Source organism: Rutilus rutilus (assembly GCF_951802725.1).
Source record: "Rutilus rutilus genome assembly, chromosome: 19".
In the NCBI taxonomy this organism is placed as follows: Eukaryota; Metazoa; Chordata; class Actinopteri; order Cypriniformes; family Leuciscidae; genus Rutilus; species Rutilus rutilus.
In genome coordinates, this window is record NC_140232.1 from 14,138,001 (window position 1) to 14,152,271 (window position 14,271).

At 36.3% G+C, this 14,271-nt stretch overlaps 1 protein-coding gene across 1 annotated transcript in view; it reads right to left on the reverse strand.

Moving 5' to 3' along the window:
* The window catches only part of gpat2 (glycerol-3-phosphate acyltransferase 2, mitochondrial), a 59,403-nt gene extending 57,221 nt beyond the window's left edge, over positions 1-2,182 (reverse strand). Inside the window, exon 1 of the mRNA XM_084389563.1 lies at positions 2,123-2,182. The gene's annotated coding sequence lies outside the window, so the exon portion shown is untranslated. The remainder of the gene's footprint in view (positions 1-2,122) is intronic.
* Positions 2,183-14,271: the final 12,089 nt, after the last annotated feature.

Consider the following 14,271-nt stretch of genomic DNA (forward strand, 5'->3'; position numbering starts at 1 on the left):
TCTTCCCTATCCGCTTGTTGAAGTCCCCTTGTGGTGAAAATCAAGCTTTTAATCTTGTTTATATGTCTATGTGGTATTTTTCATATGCTTTAAGACAAACCATGTGCAAATTCACAAGTCGGCACCATTGCTGAGTATTTTCTCTTTAAAACTGCAGTGAAAAAAAAAAAAAAAAAATATTCGCTGGTGTTTCTCCCGTCACCAACGTATCCAATCACGTCAACGTGCGGGCGGGCTTTAGCATATCATTAACTAATATCTGAAACAGGGGAGTCTCAAGAGAAGCCAGGTTATCCCGATATATTTTTCTGTTCATTCGAAAAATCTTGTACATTTAGCAATATAGCGGGTGAACTGTGTATATGATGTATATTACGATGTTAAGATAAACTATATTCCTTTCTCACTAACGTTCTAAGTTGTTCAAAGCGTTACTGCGGATGCTGATTGTTAGAAGGCATCTGTCTGACTCGGAGATGGCGAACAGGACATGGTTTGTGTAGCATTAGCAACACATTATTAGCTTTCTGAAAACGTAGTCAGGCAAAAGGCTAATCATATTATTTACAGTTAATTGCCAGATGTTGTAAAGAGCGATATATATATTTTTATATATGTCATTTTGGTGATAAAATATGAATTTAAGGGATAAAATTATTGACAAAATGTGTAAATGTGTAAAATGAATAAATAGTGCACATAAACTGCTGTTGAGATAGCATTCTCAAGTGAAACGAGTAGAAGCATGGACCCGGAAACAGCATTCCTTATGTCATGATGAATTTACAAGCGGATTTTGACATGAAATTCCGAACAGTTTCCGAGTGAAACTGCTTGTTGAACAAGACATATTGACATGGGACTTGATTTTGTCAATCAGGAATTATTTGATTGGATGGTTGGATCATTGTGGTTTGCTATTGCTGTGATCTCATGTCATCAGAGAAGAGATGAGATGTCGCTGCAAGAGGGAGGGGAACTTATTTTGATTAAAGAGGACTTAAGCCTTTTTACATTTTCAACACAAAGTGCACTTTAAATGGAGTTATACTCTATCTGACCAAAGAGAGCACACTGTGTTTTTCAGAAGAAGGGGCTTCATAGAGTGTTACTGACAGACTGAGAAAAGAGAGGTGCCGCTACAATGTAAAATATGTGAAAAATAATTTGTGTTTTTTGAAAATTCAAGCATGAAAACCTATTCTTGTCGGCCCAAAAACAAAATCAAGACTTTGCAAAAGGGCAAACTACGGCCTCTTCAGATATTAAGAGGGCACATGAATTAAAAAAATATATATAATAAAAAAAAAAAAATAATAATAATAATAATATTACATATACACATATATATATATATATATATATATATATATATATATATATATATATATATATATATAAAAAATTACTGTCAATATTGATTGACATATGAAAACGTACTACATGACAATAATGATCCGCGTATTTTTATTTGACTAGCAAAGTGGCGTGACTCACGAACCCCGCCGCGTCACTCACGAGACTTGATGAGCCGCGAGCACTGAAGCTCGTGAGTCAGCTCTACTTCACGCACAGGTCAACAACGCGCATGCGCTAAATCAAAACATAACGCACGTGCATTCGTGCAACTCTTTCCTTTTTGATATATGACTCAAGTTAGAAAACTCGAGTGTGTCATGATAATATTATTTATATGAATCATATAATATAGATAGTTTAATCACCCGGCCCCAGCAGTTCCATGTATGGAAGTGTGTATTCAGAAAATCATTCAGGGCACGTTGCTTACAAAAGCTGTCTGCTTCTTTGACGGACAAAAACAGCTCAAGGGTACGATCTCCTTTAAAGTGTGGTTATCCATTATGCAGAATTAGGACTAAGAGAAAAAAATATTTACTTCCCAATCGATCTAAGCACATTTGATAATAAAAGGCCTCAGCCAGTTAATGTGGGAAGAAATCAAGCAAAACGAGAATAAATATCACCCGGTGCTCGTTAAAGTCCACCATGCTCCGCAAAATCCCCCAATATTTCACACAGTTCATATTAAAAGAGTTAAGCTACAAATTCAAATCAATATCTTGATCGAGTAAAGAAAGAACGACTGACATGCATCACTCACCTGCAGCAATTAAACTTGCTGTTACTAATGCAGCTCATCCGTTCATCGCCCCCTACAGGTGAGGACATATAGGTTTATTCAGCAGATGTAGATGTACATTCATAGATGTTACATTATATTATATTATATTATATTATATTATATTATATTATATTATATTATATTATATTATATTATATTATATTATATTATATTATATTATATTATATATACCAAGTCAAGACCTGACTGGAACTACTTTAACCGTGTTTCCCTGAAAATAATTGCACACCTTAGAACTTTGGTCAATACCTTCAGTAGGCCTATTCACCGTTTCTATTATTCTCTTTTTTTCCTTTATCTTGACAAGCCCAGAAACTTCTTTACTCCCTGCTGTATATTGTCTTATTTTTCATTCTGTTCAGATTTTTATTTATTTATTTATTGACCTTTTTTGATTTGCCCTGCATGCCTCTCGTCTTATTTTTTTTTTGAACAGGATTGTACTGGAACGGATGTCCGGATGTTGAATAAGTCATCATGTTTTCCTAACTCTCCAGGAAATTGTAAAAAGTTCCCTGTCTGTTCAAAGGACATCTTGAAGCCCAGATCTCCATTTTATAACCTTTCTTCTGGCTTGTAAAACGTTTGCAAGGTTGCCATCACTTCGTCTCACAACAATCCAACTGGTAATTTCATCGTAATACTTTTAAAATGAAATCATTTTGAAAGGTTTTTGGATGTGTTTGATTTCTGCTCACCCAGAATTCACCGCGTCTTTTTCTTCTTTTGATATCCTTTGGCATAAGATAATGTGACCTGATACATAAAAGGCCGGCTGCCTAGGTAATAAGAGATGCTTGCTGATTGCATTAGCAAACACTGTTTCATTTCAGTCCAAAAGCACAAACTCCATCCGAGTGGATTTATTATGACGGGCAAAACATGAATAAGTTGATATAATAAGGGATTAGACCCGATGGTTTTTACAAAAAAAAGACTTTAAGATCTCCTGACATAATGTAAGTGAAATAGGATTTACATAAATCCTACAGATTTTAAAAGAATCTTGGCAGTTATAAAACAAAGACAGACAACAAAGGGGATACATATTAACAGCACTAATACAGTCAAGAATGAATAATGACGGATTTAAAATATATATATATATATTCAGCAGATAAAGATAGTATCTTATTATGGGGGGAAAACTTATCTCTAAACACATTCAGAATCCTTTAAACCAGGGATTTTTTATCTTTTAGATCCCAAAGACCACCAAATATTTTGCATCTTAATGCTTTTGAAATTCGGTGCTTTTAAATTTGGAACTTGGTGCTTTTGAAATTTAAAGGCAGCCATGTATTTTCACGTATTAAGACTAAATTTATGATATTAATATTATATATAATGCGTAAATATAGTATTTTGAAAGTAATATTTTCTGTTATGTTTCTGTTCACTATTACTGTGCTTTATTTATTTAGATGTATTATTTATGTATTTATTTTAAATCAATGTATTTATTTTAATCAATGTTTAGCTTATTCAATTTATCTTATCTTATCTTATTTTTGTTATTATTTTATTGTATTTAATTCTATTTATTTTGTTACATTTTTTACACTGTTTTTCTATAGACTTTTCCATGGACCGTCCCTTGCAGCCCCCTAGGGATCCTTAGAAACCCCCTGCTTTAAAGTACATCCCATGTTTTTCTTTAGGTCAAACATTCATGCTCAGTTTCTTCACACAGAGAGACCAAACATATAGCCAGATGCTTTGAATGGTGCTTACGGGGCAAAAGGCATTTGCGGTTCACAAGACAAAAGCAGCACACAGATACTTAGTGCAGATAATATGGACTGAAGAGAGCTCAAAATAGCTGAAGTGTTGTGAATAACACTGCGCGAGTGTCTGTAGCCTACATTTGTTTTAATAGGTGACACTGTCAAATAACATTCATTCGGAAAGGATATTGCGTGACGTCAATGTCAGACATTGTCCAAAAAGTTTATTTTTTGCACAGTGCAGGTACTTGTACCTCTTGCGATGCGTATGACTACGTGTGTTTACCGCACTGTTGTGTGTGTGTGTGTGTGTATGCACCATGTAGGTGTAAAAGTGGGTGCTTAAAAATTAGATATGACCTGTCTGTTGAAAATAACAATATAGTGTGTTCTCTCTTTTGTCTCTTTTCTCTTTTTTTCCCCCTCACCCTTAGACCTTTTAGTGATTTTTGCTTTTTTTATGTATAGAAAAGCACTTTTCCATTTTTCCACCCTCTCTAAAACATTCATCATCGCCCACATGTGTAAATATACACATCTCATTTCTCAAAAATGATTTTCACTGCTAGGTCTTGGGATATTCAAGATTATTTTATTGTTTTTTGATTATTAAAAATATAACACATGCAAATATAAAGGCTATAATGTTATAGATTCTTGTAATTCAAACATTATGTTGTATAAATTATAAAAATCTAATTGATTTGAGTCTGCAGTATCTTAATTGTGAGGTATTGCGAGATTATTTATTATATTTGAGATTTTGAGATGCAATTTTGGGGAGGGGGGGGGGGGGGGGGGGGTCTTTTTTTATTTTTATTGTGACATGTTTTTCTCATGTCCGATTGACAAGAAATCAAGAATAAACAAATGACAAAAATTTTGAAAGTTAACACACCATTATACTGCATGCTATACGCACAAATATTTATTACAAACTCAAATAGAAATGTTACATTTCCAGGCCCCTGATAATCAAAGGCTGAAATGAAAAATGAAATGAAGAATGAAAATTCTGTCATAATTTCCTCACTGTCATGTCATTCCAAACCTGTATGACTTTCTTCTGTGAAACGCAAAAGTAGATCTTTTGAAAAATGTCTCACCAATGCTCTTCAAAATATCTTCTTTTGTGTTCTGCAGAAGAAAGAAAGTCATACAAGTTGGAAATGACACAAGAGTGAGCAAATGCTGACAAAATTTCATTTTTGGGAGTGCTATAACCTTGTCTATTTTTTGGTCTTAAATGATCTGCTGTGTAAAAACTAGGCATTAAACACTGCAGACAATTAGTGAATAAATTCCAAGTATGGTCTGATGAATACTCATAGTAAGACCAACAAAAAGGCTAATCTTAAGTCTGTGAGAGCTACGGATGTGTTTCTGACACAGAGATTAATGAGTGTGGGCTTGTGTCTTATTATAAAAACAGAATTGCATGCAACGTGTTAATACTGAAGAGAATAGGTTTGCTGATCAAATCCAAGTGAGAACGCATATTGAGTTATATACTGGCAAACAGTACCCACACAATCAGTGATATGCACATCGCTATACACACATCAATAGGTTAGTTGAGTTGAGTTGAACTTTATTGTCCAGTCTGTTTGTCACAGAGCGGAAATCAATCTTTGACACTGGTGACATAGATACATTCACATTACTGCTTAAAAACACATCGCACATTAACAACACAGATACGAAATTTACTAAATTATACAATTAAACACTGTTTCGAAGAAAAAACGCTATAACACACGCTATGATGCCAGCCGTTCTGTTGTATCACTTTAAAAAACTGTACGATTTTTTATGCACGTTTCTTCTGGAATTTCTGGATTCTGGATTTTGAGTCTATGCCCAGATGGGAGCAATTCAAAAGTAGAATGAAGGGGGTGAGTATTGTCTTTAAAAATCTTATTAGCTTGAGTAATCTTATTTGATTGATTGATTATTTGTGAGAGTTTGTTCTTTTGTTTAATGTTAGATTGCTGTACCATGAAACAATATTATATGTGAGAATACTCTCAATCATTGATCGATTTACTGTAAAAAAAAAATCTGTTCAATTTACGGTAAAATACCGGCAGCTGTGGTTGCCAGAAATTTACCGTAAAAAATACTGTAGCAACATTTTAGATTTTACAGACTTTACTTAAATTTAGATTTTACAGACTTTACTTAAATTTACAGTAATAAACCGTATTTAATTATCTGATATAATGTTAATTTACTGACCTATTGAAGTATTTATATCTGTTTTGTACCATAGTAATACACTGACAACCACCAATCACAGTGGAGATGAAATCACATGATGAATTAAAGATCATCACAAGCAGCTTTCACAAGAAAGTTAATACTAATATATAGAAGCTGCACGGAGTCATTCATACAAACACTAAACACCATCATGGTAACAGACGTGAAATTTTAAAAATGCAATAAACATTAATTTAACAACATTAAATGTAACATAAAACCCTAATGTCATAACTGATTAGAAAAAACTAAGAAAACTATGAAGAAACATAGTTATTTCAACAAAAATACATCAAATGTGAAGTGTCACACAGGGAATTGTGAGAATGTCAATTTATGTTTTTTTACTGTAAATTATACAATGACTTGTTCTTTTTCACTTCCAAAAACTGTTAATTTAACAGTATTTTACAGTAAAATTACATTAAATGTATTTTTACAGTCTTTGACCGTTAAAATCACGATAATTTTTTACAGTGTGCTAATCTTAAAACTTCTCAGTTTCCTAAAAAGACCCAAACATTGTCTTGCCTTTTTATGGATGTACTCTACGTTACTTTCAAAATTAAGTTTCTCATCAATAACTGCACCCAAGTATTTCAAATTCGAGACCTGCTCTACAGTTTTTCCCTTTATGGCAACTGGTTTATATACAGAGGCGGTATCTACTTTTCTCGATTGATTTCGCAGACATAGCTCTTTGTCTTTTCAATATTAAGATGTAAGAAACTGCTCTCAAACCAACAAATAATACTGTCAATATGCTCAAAGTATGAGGAGCAATTCATTTCTTTCTGACAGGAGACCAATTGTCACGGTTCATGAATTCACTGTTTTCTTCGTGTCTCGTGTATTTGTTGTTCTGTGTGTGTGGGTGTGTGTGAGTGCTGTTCCTGGTTCGAGTTTCCTATTCGGTGTCTTCGTGGGTTCGTCTCGTCTTGTCTGGATGTTCACCTACACTGGATTCACCGTCACCACTCTTCACCAGCACGCTGACTATCTTGTCCCTGCGCCACCAGCCCACCCGAGTTCCTGAACTGTTTTGTGTCTTTTGACCCCACAAATAAAGAGTTACTTGCATCTTTGCTTCCGCTTCGTATATTATGACACCAATGCCACAGCATCGGGAAATGTTATCATCATCACACTGTAATTCATTGATGTATACAGAAAACAGTATTGGAGACAGTACACATCGCAGTATCTAAAACCAAGCAATCTGACATGATATTATTATTAATACAGACTCGCTGAGGTCGGCCTTTTAAAAACTCCTGGGTTACTTCTGGATTTAGCATTAAGCTTTGTATTAGTAGAAAACCTGTATTTTCGAATTACCATGCTTTCCACCCTCATATCCCCCTGAGACAAGAGATTTATGTATTTTTTGTTTGGAAAAAATCCTCCGATGACGCACAAATCGTCATTTTGCGTCATCGGAGGATTTTCTGGCCAGAGGCTAAAGACTACAGGCAGTAGAAGGCGTTGTTCCGCATGTTTTCAGCCCGCCCATAGAGGGTGGGATCTCACTCAGTCAGAATGTACACAGTGTCAGCCTTCTTTCTGTGGAAGCTAAGCTAGCAGGCTCTTGTTATGTGGAGAAAGCTGAATAGTAGGAGAAAGCTGAGTAAGTAACCATCCTCCTTTTCCCGGACTTGTCCGGCGGGCGAGATCGTTCAAAATGTCCGGGATTCAGCTTTTGCTTTCTGCGGTCGCCATTCATTGTTTACATGCACACCTTTCAATCTAACTGAATTCATTCTGATTGGTGAATTTGAATGTAGTGTTTACATGAACGCTAAACAAGTGATCGGTTGATGTGCATTTTACCATTGCTAAGAAAAATTCCCGCTCCTCCGTGAGAGATGCGAGACCCGGCACGTCTAAAGCCTGGAACACACCAAGCCGACGGTCGGCCGTCGGGCAGTTTCCGTGCGTCGGCCGACTAAATCTTCTCGGTGTGTTCCGCACCGTCGGCTGAAATTGGTCCTCGTCGGCTTTGTAACGGCCGATTCAACATGTTGAATCGGCGTCGGGGCTTGTCAGTCAGTCGGGCCATCTGATCATTCTGATTGGCTGTTCAGCCAGCGAACCAGTGCTCTAGAAGAAAAAACCGGAGGTGACGAAGCAAGTAAACAACGAAGTCAACGTGGGACATACGTGCTTTTCTCATTTCTCGTGATTATTTCTCGTGAATATTATTCGTGATTATTTTTAAAAAGATATGGCTGTCTGGAACGAGGCAAGTGAAGACGCATTGATCAGCATGATCCAGGAAAGGCCGGCCTTGTATGACATTACAGAAAAATCTTATGCCAACCGTGTGGCGAAAGCTGAAAAGTGGCGAGAGATTGAAAATAAACTTGTCATATCAGGTAAGATTTCCTTTTTGACAATCGAGGTCTTTAGAAAACTTGTTTGTTATTTAGTAATCACGCCACCGGCCTCGCGCTGTTCTCCCGCGGCCGTCAGCCTCGTCCTGCTCGCCACAGTAAACATGATGAATGAATGGCGACTGTAGAACGCAAAAGCCGAATCCCGGACATTTTGGACGATCTCTAAATCCCTCGCAAACTCATCACGTAGGCTAGCTTTGTTGTTTTCATCTGCGCACTCTTACCGGTAGGCGTGGCCTCCTAAGGCAGCGAAGCAAGTGCATTCTGGGAGTTGTTGTCTTTCATCCACATAAGCCAAAAATACATTTTCTGGCTTTTCTCAGTCTAGAAAGCTCCAAAAATTTCTTCACATTTCTTCTACTTAAATTACCTATTTTAAATCTTCCCAGAGGTGAAGTATCCCTTTAATCCATAAAATCATCCAACTACTAACACCTAAATCATAGAGGCGCTTTAAAAGAAGATAAGGTTGGACAGTATTAGAAGCAGACAAGAAATCCATGAAGAGTTTTTGAACATAGGAATTTGATGATGTTGAAACTTACTTAAAAGAGTGAGAGAGGCATCCACAGTGCTCCTACTGGCCCGATAGGCAAATTGCAGGGGGTCAATGGATGTCTCAATTTGAGATAACAGTTCCTTACACACTATGCGCTCCATACATTTGCAAATAACGGATGTGAGTGCAATTGGGCGAAAGTCATTGAAAGATTTTGCATGGGGTATTTGGGGCACCGGGATGACAATGGAATTCTTCCAGGATAATGGTTCAAAACCATTGTCCAGAAACATTTGAAACAACCTTGTACATACATATCTAAGTTGTGCTGCACATTCTTTCAAGATTTTCCCCTTCGGGCCATCAGGGCCAGGTGCCTTGTGCGGTTTTACTTTACGAAGCACTGTGACAACCTCTATGGTCATAGGCTGTGATTGAGTCATAGTCATTACTTCATTACTAACAGTCAAATCATTTAAATTATTATCAAATCTTGAATAAAAAATATTAAGAGATTATTTGCAAAACAATGAGAGTCTTCATATGAACTCTTTTCTTTTGTCTACTCATCAAACCCTTCCATGCATCTCTTACATTCCCTGTTTTTGTATTTTTCTTCAACATTCTCTTTATATTCATTCTGTGCATCTTTTATCTTACATTTTACTGCTTTACTGCTTAAAACAGTGCTCTTGGCATCTCAGGAAAACCCTATTAGTATTGAACAAGTCTCAGTGCAAATATGTGGGGGGACAAAAGGGCGATATACAGAGTATGTGGATGTTTGTGTGAAGATAAGAGTTCCTGACACCACTAACACCAAATCAGAAGACTAATTCAGCCTCTATTCATCATTATCCAGTCATCTGTTTCCTGAGCCACGGCCCCTCTGGGCTTTGATGAACCATTGAAAATTAGAAATAGATTGGGATTGGGAATCACTGGCATGGAAGGTGGGTTGCTAAGTGTATACCAGTGGTAATTAATGTGGGAAAGAGAGGATGAGAGAAGCCCTATAACTGGAGGGGAATGCTAAAGGGACACTCTAAGAGGGATCTAATTACTTCAGATGACATGAAGGGATAATGACCAGTGGGTTACTGATTTTACTGCATCAGAATGTAATGAATGGCTTTACAGGAGTGTTTTCAGAGTTCCCAAAGTCTCATGTTGTATATAATCACGCATGCTGTAAAACAAACTTCCTCTCAGGGTCAAAACCAGCAGCTTTGTTTTGAAACATGGTCAGTGCCTAATGATGGGTTGAGCATTTCATGTGTCCAAAAAAAAAAAAAAAATTCCCACAGCAGTGACCGCCAAGGGATGGATCATATTTAGAAATGTCTTCTAATTCCAGTAAAACTTCCGTCAAAAATATAAATCATGATCATTCATTTAATAAAATTATTAAATAATTTTTAATAAATTACTAAAATAAAAGATGTAGAATTAACATAATTTTTTTTAAAAACGCATAAAAAAAATAAAATGTTATTTCAACAATATTTTATTTTAATAAAATAACAATATATATATATATATTTTTTAAAATAAATGTAGCGTGAACGTTTTTCTACTGTTGAAACTTTTACTGTTGTGTGTGATCCAAAGGCTTTTCTCAAGGAAAAAAAAACATACATGTACAACATATGGGCTACACATGCTGTTCACGACTTCTAGTGGGCCTCATTCATGAAACACACAAGCAGAACACATTTCTGTGTACATCGGTCGTAAAAAGCCTTAATAAGTTAAATGAATGCACCACCTTACAAACAAATGATTTTATGAAGGAATTAAATTCATTTTTCTCATGCTTCATGAATGATTTCCACTATTTTCTTTAAGCCATGAACAACAGAATGTGTGTTGCAGCTCAAGTTTACATGCCATGAGGCTTATCAAATCTTCCACCTATCCATCAGTACTACCCCCATCACATGATTCACATTATTAATTTTAATACCTCCTTTTCTCGTGTCTATTTAATGTATTCATTACATTGTCAAAACACTTCACGAGATGCTACTTCACAAACTAGCAAGATCTCTAGTGGCTGCAAATGCTGAAATCTAAATAGGAGACTTGTAAAAAAAATATTGGTGATTTGTACATTTCAGCAAATGGAACAAGAGACATACATGGAATTTGATTAAGCCTGAACACAATTGATTTTCCTTGTGTAATTTCACAATGTGCAGGCATTGGAGACTATCAATTTGTGCATTTTAAATGATCTTAGACTTCTGTCAGATCATCTTCATGTACGACTACTTCCCAATCAGCCTTCTGACATTCCTTTTGAAAGATTAAGGGTAGCCTAATAGTTTTGGAAAACAAGCTAATAAATTTCTAGACAAGACATTGCTTTTGCAACTAATGCATTTCCATCTTTTTCTCTCGTAAAAGCTCAAATCTGCAATGTCATGTTGTCCTATGAGAATTTTTTTTTTTTAAATAGCATTGATTTTTGCACAAAGTGTATTTGCAAGCACTTACAAAGAGCTTCAAACATGAACTGAAAACCTTCGGAAGTATTTAATTGTTAATTGTGCACAGGCAGACTTTACAGACCTTAACTTCACGGGTAGTCTACTTTAATGAACTTTATCTCATAAATTGATTACATTCCCCTCACCCCACCCCTCATTGCTATTTACTTTCCTCTTACATCATCTATGATCCCGCTGATCTTCTTCAAATGCTGATTAAAACACTGTGCTCATGTGAATGAAGAGGTTGAAGGGTGACCTTTTAGCCATATAGTATAAGCTGGGCAACACTTGACAATCATCCATCCATAAGAGGCAGTGTAAAGAAGCCTTGCCTTTCTGTCATGCTGTCATACTGATTGCTAATGTATGCATGCAGTGATATCACATTCAGCATAAGATAAAGACAACTTTCAACTGAGGTTTTATCTGAAGACTGGCTTGATAGAAGTCTATGTTTACTTTGAAGTTTTTTTTCTGACATTGTGGCAGCATAACACTTTATAGTCATACGCATACGCAGAAAAAGGGGTGAAGTTTTGGTTGAGTTGCGTTAGTAGTGTGTTGAAACTCGCGGTTATGGTAATGGGTGTGGCTTTTCCAAAACACATACAAAGCTGTTGACCAATCACAACACACACTGATACAGCCGACCAACTAGAGTGCATCACATTTTTCAGAAGGAGTGGCTTCATAGAGACAGGAAGTTAACAGAGCGTTACTGACAGACTGGGAAAAGAGGTGCTGCAACTAAAATATGTGGAAAAAAAAGAATGTGCTTTTTTGAACATTCACGTATAAAACCTATTCTAGTAGACCCAAAAAGAAAAGCAAGGCTTTGTAAAAGCAGCCACTCAACCGAGATTGCCCTGCTCTCGGTTATTAAAGGTAATTATAAGAGGCTGGCAAGAGCAGCTTCCCAATTACCAGTACTCATCTTGCTGCATCTGTCTGCTGCTTTTGACACATTTAACCACCAGATCCTCCTGTCAACACTCATGATGAAGGGCATCTCAGGAACTGCACTCCAGTGGTTCAAGTCTTATCTCTCAGATAGGTCCTTCAGGGTATCTTGGTGGGGTAAGGTGTCAAAGTCACAACATCTAACTATCGGGGTGCCTCAGGGCTCAGTGCTTGGACCACTTCTGTTCTCCACTGACATGACATCACTAGGATCTGTCATTCAGAAATATGGCTTTTCCTATCACTGCTATGCTGATGACACAGAATTACCTCTCACGCGAGAGTAGCTGCTCACATCTCAGCCTGTCTGACAGACTGACATTTCTTGTTGGATGAAGAATCATCACCTTCAACCCAACCTTGCCAAGACAGAACTGCTTGTGCTCTCAGTCACTCCAACACTTCATCACAACTTCTCCATTCAACTAGGCTCATCAACCATAACTCCTTCCACGACAACTTGGAGTTGTGATTGATAATCACAAGATCAGGCCCTTCCTATCAGAGAATGCTATATCCTTGTCCAAGCTCTTGTTCTATTCAGACTGAACTATTGTAATGGTCTCTTGAACTGTCAGACCTCTGTAACTGATCCAGAATGCGGCAGCAAGCTGAAGACAGCGCATGTCACACCTCTCTTCATCAATTTGCACTGGTTGCCAATAACCACTCACATCAAATTCAAGGCACTGATGCTTTCATACAGAACAACCACTGGCTCTGCACCCTTATACCTACAGTGTAAACTCACTACTTCACACCAATGTGCCCACCAGAAGATTGATTTCTGCAAGTGAACGGCGCCTTGTGGTGCCATCCCAAAAAGGCACAAAATCCCATTCACAGACCTTTTCCTGGACTGTTCCCTGCTGGCGGAATGACCTGCCTAACTCAACCCGAGTCTTTCAAGAAACGGCTAAAGATGCACCTTTTTCGTCAACACTAAACACTCTCTATTCTCTACTCTCTACTCTATTAAAAACACCTTGCTATGTGTACTGTGCTAGACTTACTAGAGCTACAAATTATTACTCTTTTGTTGTTTTAACTTCTTTTATTGCTCTCCTCATTTGTAAATCACTTTGGACGGAAGCGTCTGCTAAATAATTAAATGTAAAAGGGCTTAATAGCTCCTCTTTAACTGGTTAATCTCTTGAAATTTAGTATCCAAACTAAAATAGTTGTGGTTCATAAACCATGTGGACTACAGACATAATTGTGGTCTATTTTGAAAGCAGACATATAGGAGTTTGTTGTCCAAAAGAATGAATAATAATTAATTACATAAATAATTGCATTACATATAAATAAAAAGTTGTGTAAATTAATTTACTAAATAAATATGTATGATATAAAATGAAATTCAATGTTAAATAATGCACTTAAGTAATAACAAAATACATCTGAAATTTATTTGCATGAAATATATTTACTATTTCATATCTGAAGAATGAGCTTGATTTTAGCAAGAAAATAAATAAAACTCAAAAAAATCGTAATGTAAAGTTTGGCTAAAAACAAACCATCACATTTTTTTTAAAGATGTGATTATGATAATACATCTCTGTGAATGTAGAGGTGAACAGATGACACATTTAGCACATTTTAAATTAAAATTAAATTAAATTAGCATCACCACAAAATGTGTGATCTTTCTTATCTTGGTGATGTACTCATTATGATAACTTGAATTAAGGGCTTGCTGCACGTTTGAGAATTACATGAATCTGTGCAGATTTCCACATAATCTAAATGCCTATCAGTGACC